Source organism: Passer domesticus, chromosome 5, assembly GCF_036417665.1.
Source record: "Passer domesticus isolate bPasDom1 chromosome 5, bPasDom1.hap1, whole genome shotgun sequence".
Classification (NCBI taxonomy): Eukaryota; Metazoa; Chordata; class Aves; order Passeriformes; family Passeridae; genus Passer; species Passer domesticus.
The window spans coordinates 41302585-41330512 of NC_087478.1; the positions used below are offsets into that span (position 1 = coordinate 41302585).

Sequence of the window (27928 nt, forward strand, 5' to 3'; positions counted from 1 at the left end):
AAGCTTAGTAGTTCATTGGTCTACTCTATGAGAGTGATTACTGAACAGAATTTGCAAGCCTAGAGTCTTAAATTTGAAACCTCTCTGTGGGCATGACAATGTTCAGTTGCAATTATCCAAGGAGAGACAGTGCAGTGAGGTGAGCCTATGTCAAACATCCAGCACCTTGAATCTCAGTAAGATTTGAATCTTTTTGCACTTTTCTGTCTTGTATTTTACTCCTACATCTGCAGTTTTGAATATTCAAGCACAAGCTGAGAGAGGGAGTACATTATTTTGGGCTACTGGTATTTAGTTTGAAGTTGTCAATCAGCCTACAGTCAGTGTACAGTGAAGAATAAACACTGCCACATGCTGAAAAAATCCACTCGTTACTGTTGATACAAAATTAATCTATACAAAATAATCCCAAATTAAATGTTAATAGTTCTCAGATTGTCTTAAATTTTAGTTCATATTGATTTCCTCACAGGGTTCTGTAGTAGTATAAGCAGAATTACACATGGTGCTTCAGTAAAAATTACTTCCCACAAACTCACTTTTCTTACAGTTTCCTCAAGGTCAGTAGCAATTTGTCTGCAGTGAATTAAAAAAAATGCATTTTTGTTTTGCTTTGCCTGTATCCTTCACACAACTGGATTTAGCCTTAACACTCCAAAGCTGCTACTCATATAAAACAGGAACATCTGCACATGCTCAGTCTCTTGTCAACAAAATAAACTCAACCTTCAGAAACTGCTCAAAGAAAACTGTAAAAATTCACACATATCCAGTAGCTCTTATGGTATCATCAGCTCTGGAAGAAATAGAAGAAAATTTATAGATTACTTCAAAATAAATTAAAATTTCCCAAAGAGCTGGAGATTTGAAGATGCTTATACAAAAACTTAGGAATTAAATTTTCAAAGCAGTGTCATTGTCAAGTTTTTGAAAATTGGGTAGCATATTACCTTTTCTATTTTAACAAGAAAAGGTGATTTTTCATGTTCGATGCCACAGTGACTTCAGCTAAGCTGATGGCTGGAGTTTGGCCTGAGGATTGTTGGTCTGGTGCCATGTTGATGTGGTGGCCACCTGTTTGATTGGTATTTTGGCATTGTGATGGAATGGCTTATAAGAAACTGTGCTGAACTGCAGAGAGGTAAGTGGAATGCTTTAAAACTGGAAAATACTAGATTATCAAGATAGAAAAAATTAAATAAAATGCATTTCTTTTGAGAAAAGAGTTTGCTAAGAGGGCAACTTGTATCCAGTGTGAAAATTCTATTCAGAAAGAGAAGTAAATACAGAACTCTGTGGCATTTCAGGGTGCTGTAATATCTCTTTTAACTGGCTGCTGTTCTGAGGAATCCTGGGTCTTGAAGAAGACCATACACTGGGTATTTTCTGGCTTGTTCTTTAAAGCTGGATTATATTTTTATGCTAATTTAGGAGAAAACAAAAATGAAAGTATTTTTTTCCCCAGTTCCTAATGGTTGTTGATGCTGCTGTTCATTAATTTTCTCCTTTGTACTTGCTTAAAATTATGATTCAAGCAGTTTTTAAAAGATAATTAACATGTATTTGTTTGATAAGTTTATTAGCTGTATGTGACACAGAATATTCTTTTGCATCTGTTTGAATATGTAATATTTCTTCTTTCAAATATAAGACTAATTTTGCAGTGCTAGTAAAGGAAATTATTCTACTATAATTAGTAGAAATCAGACAAAGATGTAATATCAATCTGAAAACTTTGAGCAGGTCTTTTGAGGGCAATGAGTAGTGAGCAATGCACAGTCTGATGTGCATCATCCTTGTTATGAAAGATAGTACTTCTAGCTAGGCAGTGAACTCTGCCAGAAGCAAACCCCCTGAAACCTAAACCCTGTGCAGAAGAGAAGTCATTGCTAAGGAAAAAGGTAGAGCAGCACTGTCATTACAGGTATAACTGAGGGGTGGTCTCTCGGTTTATGTTGCCATAGTGTGAAACTGGAAATTCTGCTTTCAAAGATTGTTCCATGAAGGTTAATTTCTTGTATAAATAATTTTCTTGTTGAATTGAATTATTAGTGCATATGTGCCCAAGTCAAGATTGCATTTGGGCAGGTTTTGCTCCTTGCAGAACTTTTTGTGAATATGTTTTAATAAGAAATCCACTTATTTCTAGTTAGTCAGATGCATGTTCTTGTCCCACCATCCATAACCAAAACAACTGAAGAGTGAAATAGCTGTATACTTAATGTCAAGGATTTACTTTGACTTGTTTGTAAGATTTTAATTTTTAAGCTTTTAAGTATAATTTAAATGGTGACAGAGAACGTTTGTGTGGGTTCGATATTAAGGTAGATACATGCTGTTTCTAGTCATGTAACATGAGCTTCAGAAAGCAGTCCTTATATTTTCACTGAATGTCTTCTGGACTTCCAAAATGAACCAACATAACTTGATCCTGCAGAAGTGCTTGCTGTGTGAATCTTCTGTTGGTTTTACTTCAATACTTTGATATGCATTGAAATCACAAGGCACTTTTAGCTCCAAGCTACCATCAACTAATTTATGCATCAATATAATCATACTAAATCAACAAGGCTCCATTGATACAAATGCAAGAGCACCCTAAATACTGAACAGAATCTCTTCATGTGACCTTAGAGGTCATATCACAACTTTTGTTTTACTTTTTTCTTCTGCAGTGTGGGTATTCTAAGCTACTCTGTTTGTTGTTGAACCATTTTGAGCAGTACCCTGCTTCTCAGTACTAAGTTGTATGAAAGAAATAAATTGATGTAATCCTTTTCAGCCTTGCCTCTTGACAAATACATGCCTCAGGGGAAGATCAATGCTGTCCACATTTTTGAAATCACTAATCTTTATATTACTTTCCGTACTTTGAAGGAAAGGATCATTCCCATTTCCACTTGCATTTTAAAATTCTCTTCTAACTAAGGTTATAGCACTTTACTGTTAGGCTTTGACCTGCTAAAAAGCCATAAACTTTGGTACTGTAAAGTGCAGCTTCAACATTGCTGATAGTAAGAGGTGAAAAATATGTCCATTCCATGTTTGTAAATACAGTCTCTTATAAAGCAATGGGAACTGCCTGAACATACTGGATACAGAAATTTGTCCTGAATTAAAATGAACTAAAAAAATCTGAGAGTGCAGGACTTACAGAAAATGTTTATTTGCCTGTTGACTCCAATGCAACAATTTACATATAAATCAGGAAAGCAGCGACTATTTGTTGTCACTGTTTGTTAATCTATGTGAAATGAGAGAGTAAGTCCTGCCAGTTATGTTTTCTGACTAATCCCATGCCTGCTCAGCTATGAGAGTTGAGAATGTGTCTGAATAATGAAATGTTTCCCATGCTCAAAATCAAGCAGGTGGTTTAGTACCTTGATGAGTCAGGTGTCATAACAGAAAGCACTATAACTCTTAAGGCTTGTTGGCATGTCTATAGGTAGGCTCAGCCAAGAGGACAAAAAAGGAAAGGTCTTCTCAGTGCAGGAAGCTTGTTGGCAGCGTAATGTGGGAGCTTACCCTGTCACTGCCTATGCTGTGCTGTAAGATTAATGGTTATTTTATTCTGACTGACTTCAAGTAGGAAACTGCTACAGCTTCTTTAAGAATGGATAAATGTTTGTGTGTGCATATCTGTACAAATGCTCAATTATATATAAAATGCATGCACACATGTGCACAGTACACACATACAGACTCTCATAAATGGCTCTGCTCCTAAGGGGATTTACAAGAAAATAAACAAAAGTCTCACCAATCTTTCTCTGCACCTTACAGCTATCACCTCTCAATCAACATTTTTCCTTTTTTTTTTTTTTTTTTTTTTGGGATAACATTTTTTTGCAAAGTGAATATAACTAATTAAGAGCAGCTAAAAACACATAGGAAGATTAAGAATTGTAAACCTTGTGTCTAACCAGATGTTTTTCAAAATATTTATCATTATGAATTTTCTTCATGAGAGAGTGCTGTACACAGTACATCTAATAAATTCCTATAGTTAAAAGGAAGTGAAAAATATTTATTTTATGATTTCTAAGAACTGAGTTTTCAATGACTGTTTTATTTTGTTTATATGTCTCAAAGCACACACATAGACAGACAAGAGTTTAAAGTTCTTTCCCAAGGTCTTCAAAGCCAAGAGTTTATTCCTCCTTTTGAAAGGAGGCTTTACTCACAGCTCAGAGGAAGAGTAAACAATAGCACTTTCTGGGAGAAATCAGTTACTATGATTTTGTGGTTGATCTGGCTAATTGCACACATGAGAAAAGAGAGAGGCTCCTTGTAACACTTACACATTGTCTGGATGTTGTGCCCTAGGTAAGGCTTCAGGGGCATCAGCAGACACTGGATCATCCACAGCCAAATGACTGTAGCCAAACAGGGGGGTGAAATGATCTTTTTGCAATTTTTTTTGCTCTGGACACAATTGAGGACTCATATACTAGATTCTTATGTTCAGAATGCAGTGCTCACCTGTATTGCAGCATGATTTTCTTCTGCTGCCCCACCACCTGTCACTGCCTGGTGGGTTAGCTGCCAAAGGCCCCTATAACAGCCTGTGTATTGAAAAACAGAGCTTCATGTTTGTAAGTGTGACTTGGCAGAAAGTATTGTTTGAAAAAGTCCCACTGCCTAGGGTGGAGCAACCACTGGGTCTTACAGGGAAAATCCCTAACTGTTCTCTAACGGCCACAGAGATTGCAAGTTCACAAGGGCAGTGAATTGCCTTAATGTAAGTAATGCATACCTAAGGCATACAGAGAGTCCAATGTCATGGTACACCCATTTGATGTGTTTTATGTTATACCCATGGTGACTAATGAGTTACGTATCATTATGCCAATAAATAATTGGAATAATAAGTGATGTATTTTGATGGTTCAACTCAATGATCTTAGAAGTCCTTTCGAACCTTAATAATTCTATGATTCTATTCTGAATTAACTTAAAAATGCATTACTTATGGAATAAGCTAATATTGACAATCATTGTTAGCCTGTTGGGTGTTCAGCTGAGATGCTCAGAAAAAAGACTAATTCACTGAAAATGTGAACAGGAAGACTGTCCTCTCTGAAAATGGAGCAGCTCTGAGATGCTCCACCTTAGGCAGGCAGAAATCTAGACGTCCCAGGAAGTCAGATACTTTGCAGTTCTAGTTGTTTTGGGTTTTGTTTTCTTTTTTTGAACGAAGCACAGGGAGAAACCAATTTGCAAAACAGACCATTGTTCTTTCAATGTTTCAAGAAGCAATCTTCTTGTATGAACCATACCTGGGATCACCATACAGAATCACTAAGTGCATGCCTGGAGTCTAATAGCAGAAAGCAGTAAGTTCACTCCAAATTCGCAAGAATTTGAAACAAACTACCTTCTCCTCTGTGTTTTTTATCTCCTTAATTGACCTTTATGTTGTTTTAAAATATTTAATACCTATCTAAATTTAATTTAACCTACAACAAATAAGACTGTAGGAAAAAGAAACTCATATTTGTACTATTACACTAATAGGCTTAATAACAATAATCCACTAACATCTGCAATCATAAAATAAAAACTTCATTATCATTTCAATACAGTTAATACAAAACCTCAGGTTCGCCAGTACACCAGCTGTGTCCTGGTGCTCAACAACACAAAACAGCAATTCATGCAAAATTACCAGTCTTTGTTACTGACTCTTTTTCCTGGCTCCAGTCCCAAAATATTCCTGCTGTTCAGGTCTTTTGTTTCCCCCCACTGGAAGCCTTTTATTTTCTAGGAGAATATAAAAGATCATCTCCAAGAACTACTTCAGTAGCCTTCTCACCTCCAGTATCATGCCTCTATCATGCCTCTAGCTCTTTATTCCTCACAGTTAAGAGACTCAAGTGTTTGGTTAAAGGTCTCCACTGGTTTGGACAAAGTTCTTCTTTGTGTGATGCTGCTGGCATTGCTCTGGACACGTCCATAATATTCTCTAGAATCTCTGATCACCTTGGAAATATAGAGCATTAGGAAAAAATATTCATTTAACAATTATATTTTCTGACATCCCCTTAAGGATGGAAAATGCTCAGAAGAGTAAATCAACCAGTATCTAATGCTTGTCTTTGAATTAGTGTTTAGCTGGAAACTTGTGGCCTTAATCACAGGCAAGGCCTGAACGTGTTGGGCTCGGTGCATGGCTTTCTAGGAAAAGTTCCTCAGAAGGAGTTTCCTACTTAAAGACATTACAAAGGCAAGAGACTAAGAGGAGATAGGCTCAGGATTAAATACATTTGTCCTGGATTTGAGCCAGTAATTCCAAGCTAGTCCCATTGCACTGGACCTACCGGTTCAATCACTAGAAGCAGCTTTCCAGCATGCACTGTAAACCTGCCCTAGAGAGGTGACAATGATTGGTGAGCTCATGGTCATTCATGTACTCAAATAGCTTTTCATCTCTGCCAAGTAGCCATCCAGAGTAAGGACAGCTTATGTTTCAGACTGCTGGGCTACCCTAGCATTTCCTCTCCATCTCACTCAGTTGACTGAGGCAATTGTGTATTTGCAAACTGAGATAATGGGTGTATTCCTAGCAGTTCTTTTGGGAGGGGAGGAAGGGCAAAGAAAGTAAAAATGTTTGCCTGTCAGTTGTCTGCATCTGTTATTCCCCAAAGCCTACTGAGAATGTAAAAAGAGGAATGAACTTTTGCGATAATGTCCTATTATGTAGCAGACCACATATCTCAAGCTGCCATTAAGATGAGATTCAGCAGTGGTAGACGACAGAACAGTCTAAAATAATTATCCATTATGAGAGGATTGGCATCTTTCCTGAAAGCATCCTGCACTGTACCTTGGTAGAAAGAGGACACAAACTGCCTTAGATCAATGCTCTGGCTACTCTGTTTTTATTTTGGGAAGCACAAGTGTTTCCATGCCCCATGGTACTCTTCATAATAGTGTCTAAATGAACAATCTTTAAAGAACACAAGTTTCCCAGGTGACAGGATACATGCCTCTTTACACTGATCATTTAATCACTCATTAGGAGGGAGAATAAAGACTGTCCACTGGTGTCTGGAGCACAAGAGTCTGTAAACAGTAGTTTTCTCACTAGGTACGTGAAATTACTTGAGATGTTTAAAGCTTTTTTAATCTCATTGGGAAGTGAATAACACTATGTTTTGATATTACTTCTAAAATAAGTACCAGAATTGTGTTTGGACAAGTAACATATCTGTAAAATGGGCAAAACACTTGTGACTTGAACTCATGGAGGGTGGGGAGCCAGATGCTATAATGCAGTCAGCCATTGTTCTGTTAGACAAATCACTTCCTCAGTGTTATCTCCTCCTGTCATTCCCTATCGTGTTTATTTGTATTGCAGACTCCTTACAGCAAGACACATTTCCTAGTAAGTGTCTGGGCAATGGCTAATATTTACTCCTTGTTCGTTGTCATGATGTTTCCAGATCTAAAGTGACTCTTATGGATCAGGTTCAAGGGTAAACTGCACAGTGCTTTTAGTGCTGTGGAACAAATTCAGGTGTGTTTGCACTGAAAATGTACTCCAGTCCATATAGCACTGGTACTCTGTAAAAATAAAAAGAGTTATAAATTTGGCTTTTAAGGTCCCACTTTGCTAAAAATGCTGAGTGGTTTTTTGTTGCTTTGTATAGTGAATTTTTCATTTCAGCTAAGTTCATATTTTCAAGTCTGTAATAATTTATCACAATGCCCAGGATTATAAATCTTTAATTATGGAAACTTCTGTTAATTTTTATATTTAAGAAATAAACTCCAGGAGATGTCCATTCAGCTTTGGACTTGTTATGCAACAAATGTGAGATTTTTCATGTTTTAGATACCTAATAAAAACTTGATCACAAAAGACAACTTAATGCTTCAAGAAAGAATTGCAGAAATGAAAGATTAAAAATGTTTTATTCAGTTTGATTCAAGAATGTCAGACCAAATCATTTGGTTAACAGCTTAATGGCTGTTCCATTCTGCTATCATTGCTATGTCTAAAGGTCAATCTCTTTACCCCATAATACAGATTTATTTTGTTTGCATAGCTGATTCAGTCTTTCCTTCCTGAGTCAGATGTAACAATCTCCCTTTGACCTTCTCTGTAGGTGTTATAGACAAAATCCTGCACAAGTTGTTAGGAGCAAACATGCACAGACTTTTCACTTTGACTATGGATTCAATAGAAGTAAGAGAAAAAGTGTCCAGTGGCAGCATAGGACTATGGAAGCATCCCACACTACTGGGATGCTTTTCTGAGCTCTTGGGAAGTAAGGGTCCTCTTCTAGGAATACAGTGCAGCTGCTAACACATTACTTACGCAGAGATTAACACTTTGAAATACCATGGATTTGATAATCTTTATATAGACCAAAGAGACAGCTTGATGGATGACCAGTCTGATGTTAGCCTGTTTTAATGACTCTCCACAAACTTGATATTTATCTTCTTTTTTCACAATTTCTGTTCTATAGTAGTGACAAGACAGTAAGCAGAGCGTTTGCAACCAATGGAAACAGTGGAAATCACTTAGTCTTCATTTATGTTTCCAGACTGAGGATCAAAACAATTGCTTAGATATATCATGGATATTCACCATCCTGTCTCTTCAGCAAATCACAGGCAGCCTATAGTTTTTTATTAAATGAGGTAATTTTCTTTCAAATGGTGCCCATAATTCAGATGATGACCTCAAAATATGAATCTAAGCCTGCTGCTCAAGAAGGATGGGTAGTTCAGCATAACCCAATGGAAACCAAATAGTCTATCTTTTCTGTGTCATTGGCACAAAGGTTCTGTTACGGGAAACAGAAATTTTAGGTATTATTAGTTTAGAATTTAGGACATCTGAATTCAGTTTCCTGTGATACCTGTCACATCCACTGGGATATTGGACAAGCGTAGATCCAGCAAAGGACTTTGTTGCCCTGCAATGCACCATTCAGACATACAGAGTACAGTTTTGTTTCTGGTACTAGTTAGGCTTCCTACGTAGTGACCTGTTATAAATGAGTTAGAAAGCAGTTTTCCTATTAAGGACAAAGACTTAGGTGCCTGACAGCACTTTAGATCTTTGGTGCCTGAGTAAGAGTGGCAGACAAAAGCTTCCATTCATTCACATAGCGCCCAGAGAAAGGTGCCTACATTTCTGTGAATGAACAGGGCAGATTTCTTTATTCTTTTTTCCCCCTTTCTCTGTCCTGCGCAGTACAAATGATAAGTCAAACCATAATTTCTTCAGTAGCTATCATCTTCTCCAAGTTCAGACTTTTTTGCATAACTGCAATTACTTAACTTTTTGAGAAAGTCTACCTTTTAAGTGAAAACCTACCTCAAAGTTTCCAGAAGACACTTTTCTTCATGTCTTCAATTTTCCTCAGCTCTTTACGTGAAATATCCAGGTGAATGTTGTCAAGTATTGTACATTACTGTGATTCTACTGTGTTTTTTTTTTTTACACTCATTGATTCATACTGAGAATCTTGGTAAGTGAATCTGTTCTTACGATTTGCTTCAACAAGGCAAGCCTGTTCTTTGTGGTCATGAGTCCTGCAGAATGCAGGAAAAGCTTGAACCACCTCTGTTATAGCTCACTGTGTGCTTGCCAAAGCCATCCTAGTATGATTCCAAGCAGAAGATCAGCACGCTCTTTTCAGCTTGCTATGTCTTACCTATTTCATGGGGCTGTTGCAGGCTGTTCAGTTTGCAAGTGCATCTCAAAGCACCTAGTAAATTCAGATTGTTGAAGCAATAGAGCAGCCCAAAATGTTTTCCAAAGCATTTCTCTAGTGCAGCAACACGCCATCTTCTGAGTACTGCTGGAGTCTCTTGTCTTCCATTCTGTCATCTCTCACCATGTCCTCCCCATTCTTCTGCCTGAGGGCAGAAGGTATGGGGAGGATAAAGAGAAAAAAGTTCATACCTGGTTTGAACAATATGTATGTTTTCTACTTCTTGTGGATGTCACACTTTTTTTTTTTTAGCACTACCCCTTGATAAGGCAGTTTCAGCATTCAGAGGCATGGGCAAATCACAGTTCCACAGTACATATAAATCCCAGCACATCTGGATATGCAATCTTTGTCTTCCATATTTCTGTAAGTAGCCAGTTCCTGGAACCATCTCACAGAAAGGACATCTTTGTCCCAGGGGCATTCTAGCAAGTAAGACCTGTTACAGTGAGTTCTTGTTCCTGAGCTAAATAAATGCAAAAGCAGTGGGTACAGAATAGAAAAGCTGTCCAGGGATTTGAGCCAATAAACCACTCAGAGTCAAGCACTTCTGACCAGTAGTCCTATGCTGTGCTATATGTTACATGTTAGTCATAAGGATCATCTGGAAATGATACAGATTTTGTAAGCAATATGATGTGTTGAAAAAAACTTGCTAGTATCAGTATGTGAACCTGACTTAGCCCTCTAGTTCATTCAAAATTCCCGATTTTGAAATTGTCCTACATGAAATGTTCTACATTGTATATAAATATGCATTGAGTGGACTTCAATGCATATTTACACACAATTGCTTGTTCTTCAAAAGGTGCATATATGACATTGTTATTTTATGTCACTAGCTATGACTAAGCTTTGATCTTACCATTGGTCTGCACATTTTTATTCAAGTCTTTCTTGCTTAGAGATGGACCCCGATTTTTAATAGGCTTATCTATTTTATTTACAATACCAACAAATAGATATAAATATATACAAAGTGCAAAAAATTGTTTTTCTTTGGCTGCATAAAGTAATTTTCAAACTGTGGTTCTGAGCAAACAGTGGAAATGGATAGAACAGGGAAAGGAATGCCCATTTTGAAGTGAATTAGTAATACTTTGCATGCCCAACGCTGACAAAAATATGCTTTTGCATACTGCATGCTTTGTGTGCATTAGCTCCTGGCCCAGTTCTAAGTGGGCTATAATGTTTTCTGGATAGTGGCAGTTCTGCAAAAATGTTACATTTTTCTTCTAAAATCCTGCATGGATATCGGAATTTTCCACTGCATTTTTGTGACTGAGCTGTACATGAACAGTACTGACAGAAAGCAAATGTTAAGCAGGGAGTCCATTGGTATTTATGTTAGAGCTCATTTGTATTACATTGGAGAAGGCATTGGTAGTCATGGAAGAAAGAGAGAAATCCCTTTCAAAAGAGCTCTGTCACAGAGCACACACATTAGCCTGCCTATGATGTTATTATCCCTGTTTTAAGCAACATCAGCAGGTATATTATGCATCTGTGAATAATAAAAAATAAAAAAAAAGATTTTATTAGACATTTATTGGAACTGAGACTAATTTTTGGTCTCTTTTTGCTGCCTTTAAGGAGTTCATGAATATGGCTTGTGGGTAATAGGAAATTTAATTAAAAATAATTAATTATATTGCATCTTGCTCTTGCTACCTTTTGTTCAGTCAGGTAGGAATTAAAAGACACAGAGAGGGAAAATTCATATTTTGCTCAGGTATGTTAATCCTGTTTATTGTCAGATACCCACCTGACTTTTCCCTAAGAGTCCAAGGTCTGGTGATTTCTTCAGAACCCTCCCCTTGTAAAAATTTTGCCCACCAAAAGGAGTAGAAAACACATTGTTATACTCAGTAATTACTCACAGTAAATGAACACAGGTCAGCTTTTTGTCAATATTTGTGTTAGTTTTTTGTTACAAACCTTGTCACCTTCTGAACTTATGTAATGAATTAAATACAGGGGACCAAAGCATAATCAAGAAGTATTCCCAGCCAGAAAAGAATGCAACTTCACCATGTTAATGCCTCAGCTCTATTCTGCAGCTTTCATGACACAGTATCTACAAATTTGGGTTGCACGCCCTTCATCTTTCTAGCCACAACAATCAGATTTATGACAGCATAGATTTCCCATTGGAACAGATGGTATACTGCAGCAGAATTTATTAAAGCTTCATTTCCCAGATCCTTTTCTGCAGCACTTTTGCTCATTCCCCTCCTTTTCCAATGTGACAGAGCATTGTATGTCTCTGACACTGAAATTAGCACAAAGATGTGTGGTTCCCTGCAAATCTGCTCTGCATAAATAATCATTCAGATTGCTGACCTGCTAAGGCTCCTAGCTGGCAATCACACAGCAAAGCCTGTAATCTACTTGATGCTGCTCCACCTTTTCCTTATCCTGACTTCTATGCTGTTATGAATCTCTCATGTCTGACATTAGAGACAATAATCAGATGGGGCTTAGGAACATTATCATTTTATATCTTATGTGTAAGTATCTTGGCTTAGCAAGAAGACAGATAGGTATCAGAAAAAGGATGTGACTCAACAAAATTAGGCCAAGTTAAAGTGTTTAGGTTTTCAGGAAGTATTATAATTTCAGTTTTTCCATAAATCAGATTTGTAACAGATGGGTGAAATGTAGGTCAAATGCAGCAGACATCTTCGTAAGCATTTGCTTTAATGGTTTCCTTGATAATTTCTGCCTCTCTTGTCACATGATAAAGGATGGTTCAAATCAGTCCATGCAGACCACTTGCAATAAACAAAGGGTACTGACTGAGAGGGCAATCCTGCAAAATTAAGGGCAGGATTGTGGCATTCACTTTTGCCTTAGGCCTATTTCATCCTGGATGCACACTGGATAAAGCAACAGCATTGCAGGCAGGCAGAATTTGCACCATTGTTAATAAGTACTTGACACATTTTATAAACAAGACTACACACACCAAGGGGAAGCTCTTAAAATCACAGGGCACCAAAAGGCCAACCTAGGACAGAGTAGCAGCCTTGGATTTGAATTTGCCACCTCTTGCCAGCTGAATACCTGAGATTTACATGTCTGCCTTTGAAAAAGTTATATGGGACACAGAGCCACATCCTCAAAACAATATTTTGTTTATTCTCAGTAATTTTCTTTTAATGGCTCACAGCCCCTTCAGTAAATATATATATGTATATGAGAATTTAAATGATCAGCGTTTTAAATAGGTATCCCTTGCAGCTGTGAGGGCCCACTGTATAAATACATCATTGCTCACAGGCATGAGGGATGTAGATGCTCCTTTGGAGCTTTCAGAGGCTCTGATGCTGCTGCAGTGCCTGCTGCTCTCATCTCATGACGTACACAGAGCTCCGTGAGCACAGTTCTGCCCCTGCAGCTGCTCAGTGCACTGCTGGGCAGAGAGAAAATAGAGATCTCTGCTACTTATGTGATCTAGCTTTAAGCGTAAAAATAAACACGCACAAAACCATTTGAAATAATCTGTCATGTTACCCTTTCTTCATGAACACCATTCTCTAACAGTTGTTTTCCTCATATCTGATATATTTTCCTAAATTAGATACCATGTTTCTGGTTTTACATCAGTAATTGTCTGCCACCAGGATCTGAATCCACAGGAAAAGGTCAGTTAAACCCAGAAATTATTTTTCTAATTTATTTCTTAATTTGCTTAGTTCTGAGTCTTAGACCAAATTATTTTGAATATTTCATTTTTTTTTTTATAAACTTCATTTGTTTACATAGTCTACCTAGAGAAGCCAGTCAGTAAAACTCTTGCCTAACTGTACTTAATTCAACAGAATTGCCATTCACCTTAAAGATATACTGAAGTACTTCTCTTTCTGGCATCTCTGGGTAGAGCTGCTAATAGGAAATTACAGTTACTGATACAGAAAGATATACTGATTTCAAAATCCCTGTTTTAGAATACTTTGCAATCTGTATAGAATACAATTCTTGAACAAAACTCATCTCCATGGGCCAAAGGCAGGTAAGAAATAACCTGAAGAAATTGTTTCCCTGCTGTACTCTAGGGAGCCAGTGCTATGAACTCAAACCTGTCATGGGACAGATGAAAGCCAGGCTGAATCTTCCTCTGAAAGCCTTGCATTAAGAAGGGTGCAAAGGGAAACCTCTGTTTGGGGCCTAAGGACAACATCCACTGGAATTGAAATCAATTGTAATCTTTCCATGGCACAAAATAACTTTGGCTAAGATCCAATAGGAAAATAAATTTTAGTTCACTGATGGAGTGATTGGAACTTATCATCTTTGCTGTCAAACTGTTTGTTTAAAAGGAATATGCAAAGTCCCATTTCCCCTCACACAGCAGAAACTTGTTAAGAAACCACTCTTTTGGTGATACTTCTAAGCTCTCCTCTGGGAACACTCATCCCATAAATGTCTTTTCAGGCATTTCTGAAGAATAGCTGCTAGTGTCTGTTCTGGCTCTGTTTCTGATTCTTCCTTGCTCTCTTCTCTCTTGTTGCACTAAATTAATTTGCTGGTTCTTCTCTAATACATAAAATAATAATAATAACAGCAAGAAACAATTGAGTTGGATAGGGTCATAAAAGCCTTTAATAAAGACACTATTCTGGTTTCATGAGAAGTTACACAGAAATGTTTGTAGCCTTCTTATCTTACCCTAAAGAAACCTTGCAACTCTCTTTTCATTAAAGAGATTTAATCCAATTTAACATCTACATGTTTTGTGGTATTCCTTCTAGAAGGAAAAAGAAGTATCTTTTGTCTAGAAGGACAAAAGAAGTATCTTTTGTGTCCCTTTGGCTTTTGGCAATTGGGTGTACTGGTCAACTGTTCTTGACTGAAAGGGCCACACATGTAAAAGGCTACACAGTCCTCTTCATCACAACTCCAGCCTGAAAACTCTTCTGACACTATAAGCAGTTTGGGATACGTACTGATCAAATATAAAAATATCTTTTATGGAAAATTGCCTGGATAGAATAAATATCTCACAGGTTAGTTACCTCACTTTTAGAAGAAGTGGAAGTATATTGTGATTTGTGACTATACCTAAGCCCTGAATGATGGGCCATTTAACTATGATGTAAAAACTCTGCAATAAACATATTTTCATGTTTAATGACTCCTATTTTGAGGATGGAGTGTAACAGCCATTTTGCCTTTCTCCACCTCCAAGAGTTAGAAATTAACTCTTTCTCCTTTTCACATTCTCACTGCTGAAGCATACAGCAAAAAATACTTGTGCCTCCTTGCTTGATGTCTCTCTGAAATTATGCATGGTAACGGATTATCAGAGCAGAACTGCTCTGATTGGTAAGGACATTTTTCAAAATTGAGCTTTGACAATGGGCATTGTGCTCTGGCTTTTAAACCTTGCTGATATGGATTTGATAAGGTGCAGAGGCAGGGTTGGAACCACAGTTTCCAGAGTTGCGTCTCTTTTCCTGTACACTCGCACCACCAGGAAGGGCAGTGATCTACCCTGTGATACAGCTTCACAGCTACATGGCATGTTACCTCAGCTTCCACCATTCAAAAATGACCCAAATTCAAAAACTAGAAAATAGAAATTAGTCTAACAAAGATGACATTTCTCAGGACTGGCTATCTTCAAAATGCATTCTGTTGGTCACAATTTTTGAGTCATTAATTTCCTTTCTGGGCAAGCAATTAGTGCACATTTTCCTGGGGAGACAATTTCCCTTTGGAAGGTAGTGAGAGAGGCTGGACACATGATGAAAGGTTTGCAGAAGGTGGTCCTTCTAATCCATAGAAAAGTTTCTGGTAAGATGTTTTAGAGAGGGACACTTGCAAGTCCATAAACATCCATGCACATGTTCATTTACACACCACACAGAAATGTCAGCCACAATCCAGGCCTCACTGTTCCCTGTGCTGTAAAGATGGAGTTCATGCCTAAAATATAATAAACTCCACAGCTGATGGCATCTGAAAGTGGTAGATCTATATTCAGGTCGATGATACTCAATATATACTCAAAAAATCCTTAATTTTTCTGCCTCCTTAATTTTTCTGCCTTTACTGCTTGAATAAAGATCATAAACCAATTTTTTAATGACAATGTATACCTTAATATCCTATTTGAGCAACAACAGAGAAGGAGAGAAATAAAGAGAAATACTTTAATTTTTTTCCACTCTTTGTTGTACATTTAATCTATTTCAGTTATTGTAACTGAAAAGTAGCAGACATTAATAGACAAAATGTTTCTCATGGTGCATTTTATTTCTTTTGTTAGTGAGTGCTACTCACTTCAATTTCAAATCCAGTTCAGACTGCAGATTATTAATAAAGTTGACTGATGAAACAAATTCCACCCTTTGTAATCTTAAGCTTTGAAAGATTTACTGAATTCTCATGTTCTTCAATTTTATGTGACTAACACAGTCAGAGGAAAATATAAAAATTGCAGCTGGGCAGATAAGGTTTGGATTAAGAGAACCATTACCTCATAACAACACTAGGAAGAGAATACAAATGTTAAATTGAGTTTGGATGTTGCTCAAAGCAGAATATAAAGTGGTAGGAAGAGCCTGTGAACCCACTGCTGCTGGGCGAATCACTTTTCCTAGTGCAGCAACAGTACTTAGATAATCAAAATAATGCAGTATACATTTCTATTTCAGTTAAACAGAAATAATTGTGATTAAACTTCTTACAAAATATTTTACTCCACTGAGAATGTCATTTTGTACAGAAAATTGCCACCCCATGGTTTTCAAAGGCCTTGAGCCACATGAACATATTCTGTAAGGGGTTGGGTATGAATAGTAGGTGTTCCTGGACAGATGGCCCACCGGATGAGTAAGGATGAGAGCCTGCCACCAGTATCTCATGGCCAAGGGTAGTTGAGGCTGAGCCCTTGACTGTGGATTACGCTGTTATTTGTGGACCAATGTGCTGGACCAGGTTTCCATCCCATGCAAGTTCTCAGGACATCAGCAGAACCTCAGGCTCCACCTGCAAAGCTGACCATGTGGTTCAACATCTTCAGATATCAGCCCCAGATTTTGCTTGAGAGGTGATCCAGTGGCCCTAATCTGGTGAGGAATTTCTCTGGGTAAGCAACAAATTGCTCTTCTTTCATACTTCCCTCTCCATCTCCTCTTTCTTCCTCTACTCATCAGGTGCAGAAAGGAGGTTTGTTGGCTGAAGGGAGGGTAAGGAGGGGAGGAATTACACACCTCTCTGTACTTGTCTGATCTTGGAGATGCTGATGCAGAAGGTCAGAGCCATGTTGTCTCTATTCTCATGAAGAATCTGTAGCTAACATTCCCCAGGGGAGAAATATTCAACTAGGAGCATTAAGAAACAAAAACCCCAGGTCTTCTGGGGTCAGTCACCCGAAGAAGGTAAGAGTAGTAAAAAAATGGAGACAGTGTTCTGGCTCTATTTGCCAAGCTATTTCCTCATGTTGGTTGTTTTTGCCTGTTCCTAGAAATGCAAAGGGCCCAGAAATGGTTGTGTACATGTTTGTACATGCTGGTGTCAGCTCTCCTTTCAAGTTCATCCAAAGCTAGAAAGAAGAGTAATTTGAGAATCGATTTTTGCTTCTGTTGAGCGCTGAAATATATGTCAGATTTGAACTTCAAAGAAACTGCTTATTCACCCACACAGGATTTCACTTTTTTTATATTCTCCTTTGCATTTTAACTGCACCCAGTGGACTGTTCTTTCAAACAGAGAAATCAGACACTCAGCTGAATACCAGCAGCTTTTGTGACATGTGTGCTGTGGTAAACAGCCCTTGTTTTTTCTGTTACTGCATAAAACCTGAACTGAGTGCTTTTCTTCAAAAGGAGTTAATATTATGCTTTATCAGATTATTTTTTTAAATTGATATATATGATGGCACATAACTGTTGACTGTGTGCTTACAAAAATTCTTCACAGTGAAAAATCTCAGTGATACAGGTGCTCATGTTACAGAGTACCAATATTACAGAGTTATAAATGAGAGGCATTGCCTTGGATGATCTGTGGTTCACATTTCCTGAAAACAAATTGAACACCTACATTCAATGGCCAATATATCTAAAATGAAGCATAATCTTCAAATATTTACGTTATTCTGAATCTTTGAGAAAAATATGTAGGGCCAGCTTCAGGTGAGTCCTGTCTGGAGCAGCACAAAATCATGGAGTTTGACTGCAGTAAAATTGCTCCTTATTCTGAAGAGGAGAGCTAATTCTCAGGCATCAAGTAAGAAACAGAGGTGATTATCCAGTGCCTTGTGATTATCATAATACTCATCTGTCACTGTGATATTGTCAGCCAGCACAGGATCCATTTACTGTGCCACCTTACAGCCATCAGCAAGGATCCCACCTAAGGCATGTATCAGCATCTACTGTGGCCAAGGAACAAAATGCTTCTCCTATCTGTGGAAATTTATACTTATAAACCAGAGTGTATCACTTGCCTGGAGTGGTAAATCCTTGCTCAGGCAGATTTCTTTCCTGTAGTCAGACTCTGTAGCAGCGTGGCAATGCAGGAGACCATGTGTACAACTTAGATCTGATCTTGTACAGATTTATAGCCAGGAGCTGTTGAAACAAGCAGGGCTTATATTTGTTTCCTTCAAGTGTTGATGTGAACACACTCTACTCATGAGTCTATTTGCACAACGTAATTAGGAAGTATGTCAGCTTGCTTGACTGAGTTAAATTTCACAGCTCTTATGTGCTTAAGACTGCCTCTGCTACTGGGGCAGCACGAGTAGGTAGCTGAGTGCATAGGCTCACTCTCAGGAACAGGCCTGTGGATGTGGTCATAGATATGTGGCCATATATTTCCTTTCTGTGCCTTTGCTCTCCAGGTACCCTGTTGTCCGTGTTGCCTATTCAGGCTATAAGGAATTTTGGGGCAGGGATTGTTCTATTGGTTTATAGAGTGACATGGTGCACTGGTTTGAAGTCCTCACCAGCTCTGTACATATTCCTTAATCAGAATCACTATAGTAGCACCAGCATGCTGTTTGACCATTAAAATTGTGAAAGTTAATTTATTCAGGTAAATGGCATGTTCTTCACACTCTGCTGTGCCATATAGCTACAGAATATATAATTAAACAGCATTCAGGCTGAAGGGACCTTGATGATGAGCAGGACTTCTATATACTCCCATAATAGAAACTAAGGACATCATTGAGTGGTGACCAAATTACTTACATCGGGGGTAAGGTGAATATCAGTAATTGTTCAGTAGTGCTCTGGATGACAAATATGTTGCCTTTGTGGTCCAAGAGAGTTAAAATTTGGGGAAGAGGAAGGAAAGAAAGAAAGAAAGAAAGAGAAAGAAAGAAAGAAAGAAAGAAAGAAAGAAAGAAAGAAAGAAAGAAAGAAAGAAAGAAAGAAAGAAAGAAAGAAAGAAAGAAAGAAAGAAAGAAAGAAAGAAAGAAAGAAAGAAAGAAAGAAAGAAAGAAAGAAAGAGAAAGAAAGAAAGAAAGAAAGAAAAAGAAAGAAAGAAAGAGAAAGAAAGAAAGAGCAGGTTTTATATATTGTTACATATTGAACTACAAATTTTTAGAGCAATAAATTGGAAATTAGGGGGTGGAGTAGGAAAGAAAGTGACAGAAAAATTTAATGTTCTCCTCACTGATATGTGTATAATTACATATGTGTAATCGTAGGCCAATGCAAAAGCCAGAGCTGAGTCCATCCTGGTGGCAGAGAAAGGAGCTAACTTTACCAAGTCTACCTTTTCTTGTTATGCTTCTAGAAAGATAAATGATTCATAAACAAGAACTACTTTTCATGTGATTTTTTTTTTCTCATCTAGAAGGTACAGAACTGAATTAAAAAAACTTCCATTTCAATACAGCTGTTCCATGAACTATGAACTAGATTAAAGTAGATTTAAACTAGTTCCAGGTTTCAGCCTGCAAAATAAGACCAGGATAGCTGTTGATCTCCTGTCTTACTGAGGTAATAGGAAAATAACTTGATTTATAATGAGTCCCCTTGGCCTTGTTTATATATGGACTTGTGGCAAAAACTTCCGGAGGGAGGGATTCCTACTCTCATTTCTGAAACTTACACCACTTTGTTTTGTAATTTTTATTTTTGGTAATCTCTTTTGTAAACAGTGTCCTGCAGAGGCCTACAGTAGTGAGTCCAATGCAAACAGGACATCAAAACGCATTACATTTAAAAACACATGCTGGTGTACAGTGAGGATTGCGACACTTAGGACTTCAGCTTGTAACATTATATAGGGCTACACTATACAAACACTTGAAATGAAGAATTTCTCACACAGTTACTATTATTTTTGAGGGAGTTTATGTTTGGGTTTCTCAGCATCTTATCATAGACTTTAATAACCTTTCCTTGAAAAATCCTCCCTCTTCCTTTGCTTGTGACAGAAACCACTGTGTAACCAGAGCTCGGGGATACCTTTGCTCAGGTAAACTAAAGCAGATCTTGAAGGCAGCTGGGATTAGCAGGTAGCTCCAGCTCTGGGCAGCACATGCAGCCAGCCAGGGGGAGAGCAGCCTGGCACACAGAGCACACTGAGTGGCAGTGAGATCACTCAGACCATGCCTGACCTGAACCACCCCTCTCACCCGCTCAACTGCTGCCACACAGGCGCTGCACGAAGCACCCAATGACAGTTTTGTGGTCCCCAGGGTCTGTCTCACTGCTTGTGTCCTCTTCCTGTCCCTGCTGCTGACAGATAGGGGTGGCTGGAGGTAGCAGTAGGAGGACTGGGCAAGCAGGGTGTAGATGGCTGGACAACTGCACGTGCTTACATCTAAATTTAGTGGCTTCTATTGAAAAAGTATAACAATTGTAACATTCCCATATTTCATCCTAATATGAGGATATTGAAAGGAAGTCCCATATTAAATTGGAAACCTAGGACCTATTGGGGTCCACTCCAGCTTTACTGAGAAAATTAAACTGGGGGGGTCAGGGCTTAGTTCTGTCTGGTAGAGTAGAAATATGTGGAAAGATTTGGCCTCTGTGGAAGATAGTTTCCAGTCTAATTCACTTCAGTGATTTCCGTGTTTGTCTTGCAGCTTGTCCTGCAATGAGATGGAATGCCACACTGTGTGGGAATTTACTGTTTTGTAACTAGCTTTTGCAAAGAGAAAAGACTGCTTTGATAGTTTAGGCAGTTTGATAATTTAGGCAACATCCAAGTTTTGCCAACATCCAAACTTGGCCTTACAGCCTGCTTAGTTTGATAATATACTGCAGGACTGCATCCCAAGTTTCTCAGATGACTTTGATTATTTCCTCATGCATAAATTAGTGTGATCCTGAAAATTGTGCGGTTCACTCTCTGTGGAGATCCCTGTATTTCTGGTCTGACATAGTCCTTCTCAGCTCCTTTTCATCCATCAAGTTTCTTGCAGTGGAAAGCAACAGCAGTGCAGGCAGTGCTGAGACAGTGTCCCTCCAGCCATGGAGCCGCCACATTAAGGTAGTTGACAAGGAGCTTTTAAAAATCTCCTGACTCAGCTGAAAAAGAATGTTTGCTCTAAAAACTTGTCTAACCATATCAGTTAAAAAGAGTGACTCAACAAAGAACAAACTCCAGTCTCTACGTTAGTAGCAGAAATCTGGAATTACTTTCTAAGCACTGAAGTGCATTTGCTAAAGGTTTCCACTTGCAGAGGCAATATCAGCTTTGGGCCCATATCACAAGCCACATTTTAATGCTGTTCTAATGAAAAATTGTTCTAAAGTGTGGCTAAAGTGTGTATATGGCTTTTAGTCAGAAGAAACATATGTCTGAGGAAATTCTAGACTGGTTTTTAGACACTAGTAAGGTAGAAGCAGCACATGTGAATTAAAAACAGTCCTAGAGACAACCTTTGGACATTACTTGCAGAAAGATTGATTCCTATCATCTTATCAGCCAAAGCATATGACTGCAGAACACACTAAGTGCTGGCAGGCTGTTTCCACTGCTGTGACACAGAAATGACCATCAGATTATCTGCTTGAGTACAGAAGGTCAGCAGTCTTGCTGGGATCTTGGAGTACAGGGAGGACAAATTCCTTTTTGTTACCAGGTACAAGTTAAATGGAAAAAAAAAAAAAGAAAAGCAATCAATTTTAATGAGTGACTCTGTATTTACTGTTACAGCTGAGACCAGAGTTGGGCTCATTGTGTGTAGATATATCTATGAATAACCTTCTTAACCTGTTGGAAAGCTAATGACGGAAAATGTTCCCCATAAAAGTATATATATTACAGCTGTGTAAATATATTAAAAACCCCTAAACTGTCAGCAGACTTGCTGGCAGATGTATGAATGCTTTAGCAAGATCTCTGTACTCCACATAGCTTCATTTTTATCCTGTACATACACACACACACGGAGGCACACACGTGTATCGACTTAGTAACATTTAGAGTACAAAACTCTTTGATCAATTAGCTTCTCCAAGCAAACAGGATCTGTGGCAGAACACATGCTATGTTGTACTTCTTATGAAACACATTTTATAAGCTTTACCTGGGTGCCAGCTGTAAAATTCAGTAAGCAATCTATATAACAATCCCAAGACCTAGAAAATAGAGGGTCTTTTTTCTCCCTTCATATCTTCAGGGAAGAACAAGAGACAGCTTATGATGGCACTGAAGTCTCCCCATAGATGCCCCAGCAAGACCAGAGGGAATCCTTGTTTTCTAGCTCCATAAATTGCTTTTATCATGGGCTGGTGGTAAATTTTTAAGTGCCAGGTAAGAAACATGGAGTAGGTGTCTTTAAGTCCCTCTGCTCCTTGGTATTACTTTTGGAGGGATGTGAATGACAAATTCAGGGCTAAATCCTGACTCAAACTTGTATGTCCACTATTTCAGTGGAAAAAAAGGGGGAGGATTTGACACATACTTCTGGTATTTTTAAAAGCTAATAAAGTGGTTAAATGTCTATAACTGAGCAGCTATAGTGAATAGTTAGTTTTTTTAGCAAGGCTGTTAAGACATATTTACAGCATGCAATTGGAAAATAAGCTTGTTATATGTTATAAATAAACTATTCCCAGTGACAGATTAAGAAAATATTGGATATGTACAAAATGACAGCATTAAACAATGAAAGTATTTCCTGAGGAGCTGAGCCTTAGCAAAAGCCACAGACAAAATATTTTTAGTGGCATTCCAACACTCTGTGTTTCAGAGCCATTTATAACAGAGCTCATTATGAGATATTCCTTTCTGCTACAGGCCACAGCTGGATATACCAAAAAATTAAAGAAATATTTACCTACGAGAAAGAGTCACAGTACCTGGCTTTATTTCATACAGCTAATTTCTCCCCTTCAATCCACCATGTGGTTCAAGAGAAGAATTTGCCCTTATGTCTCCAAATCCTTAAGTACCTGCCTCTCCTGAGAACTGCTATAAATCCAGTCATTCCCATATGCATGAGCAAAAAATCACAGAAAAAGACTTCTGCAGGAGCCTGTCAGGGTAGGAGGATACCTGTACCTGTGGGTTGTAATTGCCTGCTCCCTTACATCCTCCTACAACAAGGCAGCTCTGAACCCTCTTACAGCACATGCAAAATGGATCCTGACTTCAGCTATTGTGCTGGGCATGAAAACTAGCTTTCAGGTGAGTCATGCTGCTAAAAGCTCAGGTATACTTTCTTGTCTCTATAGAACAGCTAAACTCAACCACTAAACAAATTATAGCCCTTAAGAACTCAGATGGGGTGGTGAGGTGGAAGGTGAAAGGAAGAGAGCACAAGTGTGAAAATGCTTTGCCTCCGAGGAGCAGTAGTTTGAATACCTTGAGGGCATTAGGAGGAAAATGCTCAGAGGAGGCACTTTGCAGGTTTTGTGAAAGGTAAAAGCATCATTACCTGTGAAGATGGCCTGCAGGTACGGGATAGTTGTGCTATTGTTCAGTGGCACCAAAAAGGGAATTTTGTTGGCTTCGCATTGGCCATGCATCCACCTTAATAGCGTTTGTGCTGCTTTGCCTTGTCTTTTGGATCGTGACTCAAACCAGAACTCACTCCAAGCATTTTGCTTTTAGGAGCTGCTTTTAGCAGCGTTTTCCCCCTACCAGGATTTGTCTGTTCTTCTGGGGTTTTCACCATATTCCTACCAGCCAGGGCAGATGGCACAGTCTGTTACTGACCTGGAAAAGCTGCTCTAGGAGAAGAAATAAATTGGGAGGAGGCAGAGAGGTATCATCCCTTTGGTCAGGGGACATCTCAATGGAGATCTAGATTCAGTTTTCCTTCCTTTCCTCTCCTTTCTTGTGAATGGTGTTGACAGAGTGTGTATCTGTGTGTGTAAGCCTGCCAGGCTTCTGCAGCTGCCTGGCTGGTGATCCTCTCCCAGGGACCACATGCAGGTAGGGCAGCCCGTTGGCTTCCCTAACTGTGCTTGCTGTATAAACATGGACACTCTTCACATGTTGGCCTTTCTTTTGGAGAATATTTGTTCTTGGGTCTCTGGGTGACTGCAAACTAGGTCATATCAAGTCCCACCTTGTCTTCTCTCCCTTTGTATGCACCTCTGTAAGCTGACTCTAAGCAAACCCAACCAGCAGTTGTATATACAAATGTGTGTAAATCCATGCCACTGCATGACAACAGCTCTGTCCTAGAAGTTAGAGAAGAGGAGGATGGCTTAGATCAGTCATCAGATCTCCTTCAGATGACTGGGGATTCAACAGAGTTTTGGGGTTTTTTTTTGGTTGTTGTTGTTATTGTTGTGTTTTTTAATTTGTTTTGCTTGTTTTGCATTTGTGTGTGTGTGTGTGTGTGTGTGTGTGTGTGTGTGTGTGTGTTTTAGACAGCTGTCTACTTCAAGTATTTATTTAAGATCTTATACTTCTTCCATCAAAGACTGTGGAGGTACATTGAGGAGATTCAATGTCAGATTAATATAATTTCAGATTCTTCATAAATAAATAAACACAATTGTTCTAATAAAGGTGATCTAGCTTTTTCTGATGGTAAATTTTAGATCCCAACCTGGAACTGAAAATGGTGAGTCTTGGCTCTAAAAAGATATGAGAATATTCATACTTCCAGCTGTTCCTCCTAACAGCCAGAACCAGAGTGATGGCAGATATTCTGAACTCATAAAAAGATTTCACAGGCTTGTCCTAACCTGTGATTCTCCTGCTGTTTTGAATTATATATATGCTACATGATGGAAAATTAGTTTAAGAGTCCAAATTCTTCTATATCAATGAAGTATAGTATAGCTGAGATAAGATTTTTTGGCATTTCTAACAGCGTGATTTTGCTTTACTGTCTGGATTGATGCTATGAAAACTACACAGAAAGCAAAGGTATTGAAACGGTCAGAATTTCCTTATGGGGTCATTCCAGTAACCTGAAAACTTATCTAGGAAACTAGACGATTCCTACAGAAATATATTAATTATGTCTTTTTTCTTTTCCCAGGAGGACTGCTAATGTACTATAGGCAGGTATATTTGCTAATTATTGCATGTTTTTTCCATTAATAATATGACCTAATTATTATGTTAATTGCATAATAATTAAGGCATATTTTATATTAGATAGAAGCAGCCAAATTCTATTTGTACATGGTGTAAAACCAGAATAGTTTCTCTAGGATTTATTCCCCCAGTACAAAATAGCACCTCCATTATATAAAATGGAAGAATGTCTCAACTTAAATAGGGTTAAATGGATCCACTGGGGGTTATAGGGGAGGGTACCAGCAGGAGACAAATGGTTGAGTCCATAAAGCATGTAGAGGAAAAATGAAACTCAATAGAAAGATTACTCTGTTAAGGAATAATTAAGATATTACGTGTTCTCATGAATCTGTATTTACTGTGTATGGCTGAGAAAAAATATTTTTACTGTGAAGGTGGTGCAACAACAGCTGGAAGAGATTGTCCATAGGAGTTGTGGAGTCTTTGCATGTATAGATATTCAGAACCAATATAGATATTGGTCACAGTCCTGAGCCAATTTCTTTAGTTGTGGGTTTGGACTAGATGATCTCCAAGAGGACTCTGTCAACCTCAACCATTTTGTATTTCTGTGAATGTGCAATTTCGGGGTCCAAAGGCAATTTTAAGGAATGATAAAATACACTTATTTTTAAAAACTTTTTGCTTCAAAGGTTTCAGCTTCCTCTGGGAACAAATAAAAGCTTTTGCCTTATAATTTTTTGCATGGAAAGTTGTTGTAACTGTGAAGTGAAGCAGTAACACAACAAAGCAAAACTGCTGAAGGTAAATAATAAATTCGGGTATACCTTCTCTCTTCCTGGATTTCATAGCCAGAGTAAATGGCACAGAAGCGGAAGAAGTGAATGCTGGAGGAAGGGGCTACGTTCAGAAAGCACTAATTCTTGTTAGCTGAAAGCATAATCAATAACCATATAGCAGAATGGCGAGTCACCAGTATTGTTCTGCCCTTTGGAAATCTGCTGTTGTGAAAATAGGTGTGGTGACTCTCATATTCAGGACAACTAGCTAAAGGGCAATTATAGTCAAATTCCTCCCATTTTCCCTGTAATTAGAGTAATTATATATCCAACATGCCTATGTCCCGAGCTGTGATAGTGCTAGTAAAAATAACTTGTTTTCACGAAAATCTTATTAAGCCTGCATCATCACTGGTATTAATCTTTCCCTGTTAAAAACTTTGTATTTCAAATAAATGAAGTCCCATGTATTGTGCTTTTTGTATTGCAAAATCCATCTGTACCTTACCTCAAGGCAAAATGTCTAAAGCAGCTGTTAATGTAGAGAAGTCTAATAGTATAAATCATCTGAATTTCTCTTCAGTTTGATTCTAAGCAGCAGCTGCTTTAATCTACTTCACAGCACATTATGTTTGTAAAACAATATAAATTGGGCTGTGTTTCAGTGGTTGACCTGTTTGTCTGGCAAGTGTTAACTCAACAGTTAATTTTACTGTCATTTATAAAAAAAAAAATTGATTAGTTTCCTGGGAATTCTGTCTGGATGTTTTCCACCATGTGTAGTATAGAAATAGATTGACTTCAGCTGGAGCAGAAGATATTTTCTTCCCATGGAAACATACATATCTGACCAAATTTTTAGCTGCTGTATTCCTTGCACAATCCAGTTAAGGGACAGAGTAATATGTGTTGTGTATGATCTTTCCTTGTGCACCGATTTTTACAGGGCAGGTCCAAATGGCATATTCCTGAAAATATTTACTGTACAGTCATCTAAGTCAGAGTAGCTACTTTTACACAAACATCCTTTTACTTACTCTGAAAAGATTGAAAAACACCAAGGGTTTTTTTTTTTTCTGTCTGCTTTAATGTTAAGCTTGAGATGGATGTGAGCAAAACCATTTGAGAATAGTTTCACAAATATTGACTTTTCCCATCTTGTGTTCATACATCCTTGCTGTTCAAGGAATTTTAGGTGCTTGCTTATTTGAAGAGTAGAGAATTTCTACTTTTTAAATGAATATACTCATATATGTAACTACCATGCAGATTGTTATATTAAAAAACTGTCCAATTGTGTGCTGTCACTGTAGTTGGTGCCATTACATGCATCAGAACTTCTTAACTTTGTTTTTAATGCTTTTAGACACCTAAAAGCAATGCAGTGCCAATACACAGTCAGGAGAGCACTGACTGGCAAGCCCTGGTAGGTCTTGCTGGACTAGTTGAATCAGCACGTCTTTCAAGAAGATATAGCTCCCAATTAAAGAGCTGGCAGAATAGAGCCTTTTACTGCACCTCAGCTGTTCCATTTTACAGCCCTGTACATGAGCTTAACTGAGCAATAGAAGTTGTTTTGCAGTAAGACACCAGATTATGAGTTGGAGCAGCTGAGGTGCAGCAGGTTTTGCTGTATCTGGAACGGGAGCAAGAATTTCTGGCAAAGGGTCAGTAACAAACAGCTGGGATGGGGGAGAAGAGGCAGTAAGGTCTTATCCACCACAGCTGTTTGCTTAGTGAATGTGAGTCAGAGCCTTGAGAGAAGCACATACTCAAAGACAGTTGAATAGTTCACGAACCACCTGTAGCCTGAAATACATTCACAGGGAGTATTTGTTGGACAGCTGTAAATGATGAGTAAAAGTGCTCTCATGTCTGCTCTTGGATCACTTGCACAGAGCGGCAGAAGGCAGTATCTGTAGTCTAAAATTTCCTTTATTAAGTTCAAGGTCTTGTACCTGGGCCTTGAAGGTAAAATATTTTTAATGG

At 38.3% G+C, this 27928-nt stretch overlaps 1 protein-coding gene and 1 long non-coding RNA gene across 16 annotated transcripts in view; one reads left to right on the top strand and one right to left on the bottom strand.

The window, feature by feature from the left end:
* Window positions 1–725: 725 nt before the first annotated feature.
* Window positions 726–27928, top strand: part of LOC135300335 (uncharacterized) — a 230901-nt gene continuing 203698 nt past the window's right edge. For 12 of the 15 annotated variants that reach the window (XR_010362202.1, XR_010362216.1, XR_010362203.1 and 9 more), the window contains exon 1: window positions 726–1141. The gene's annotated coding sequence lies outside the window, so the exon portion shown is untranslated. Of the gene's footprint in view, window positions 1142–23178; window positions 23346–27928 lie in introns of those variants that run through there. The other 3 variants (XR_010362210.1, XR_010362213.1, XR_010362211.1) reach the window with 3 other exon arrangements.
* The window catches only part of LOC135300337 (uncharacterized), a 71049-nt gene continuing 57620 nt past the window's right edge, over window positions 14500–27928 (bottom strand). Inside the window, exon 5 of the long non-coding RNA XR_010362222.1 lies at window positions 14500–18316. This is a non-coding gene — a long non-coding RNA (uncharacterized LOC135300337). The remainder of the gene's footprint in view (window positions 18317–27928) is intronic.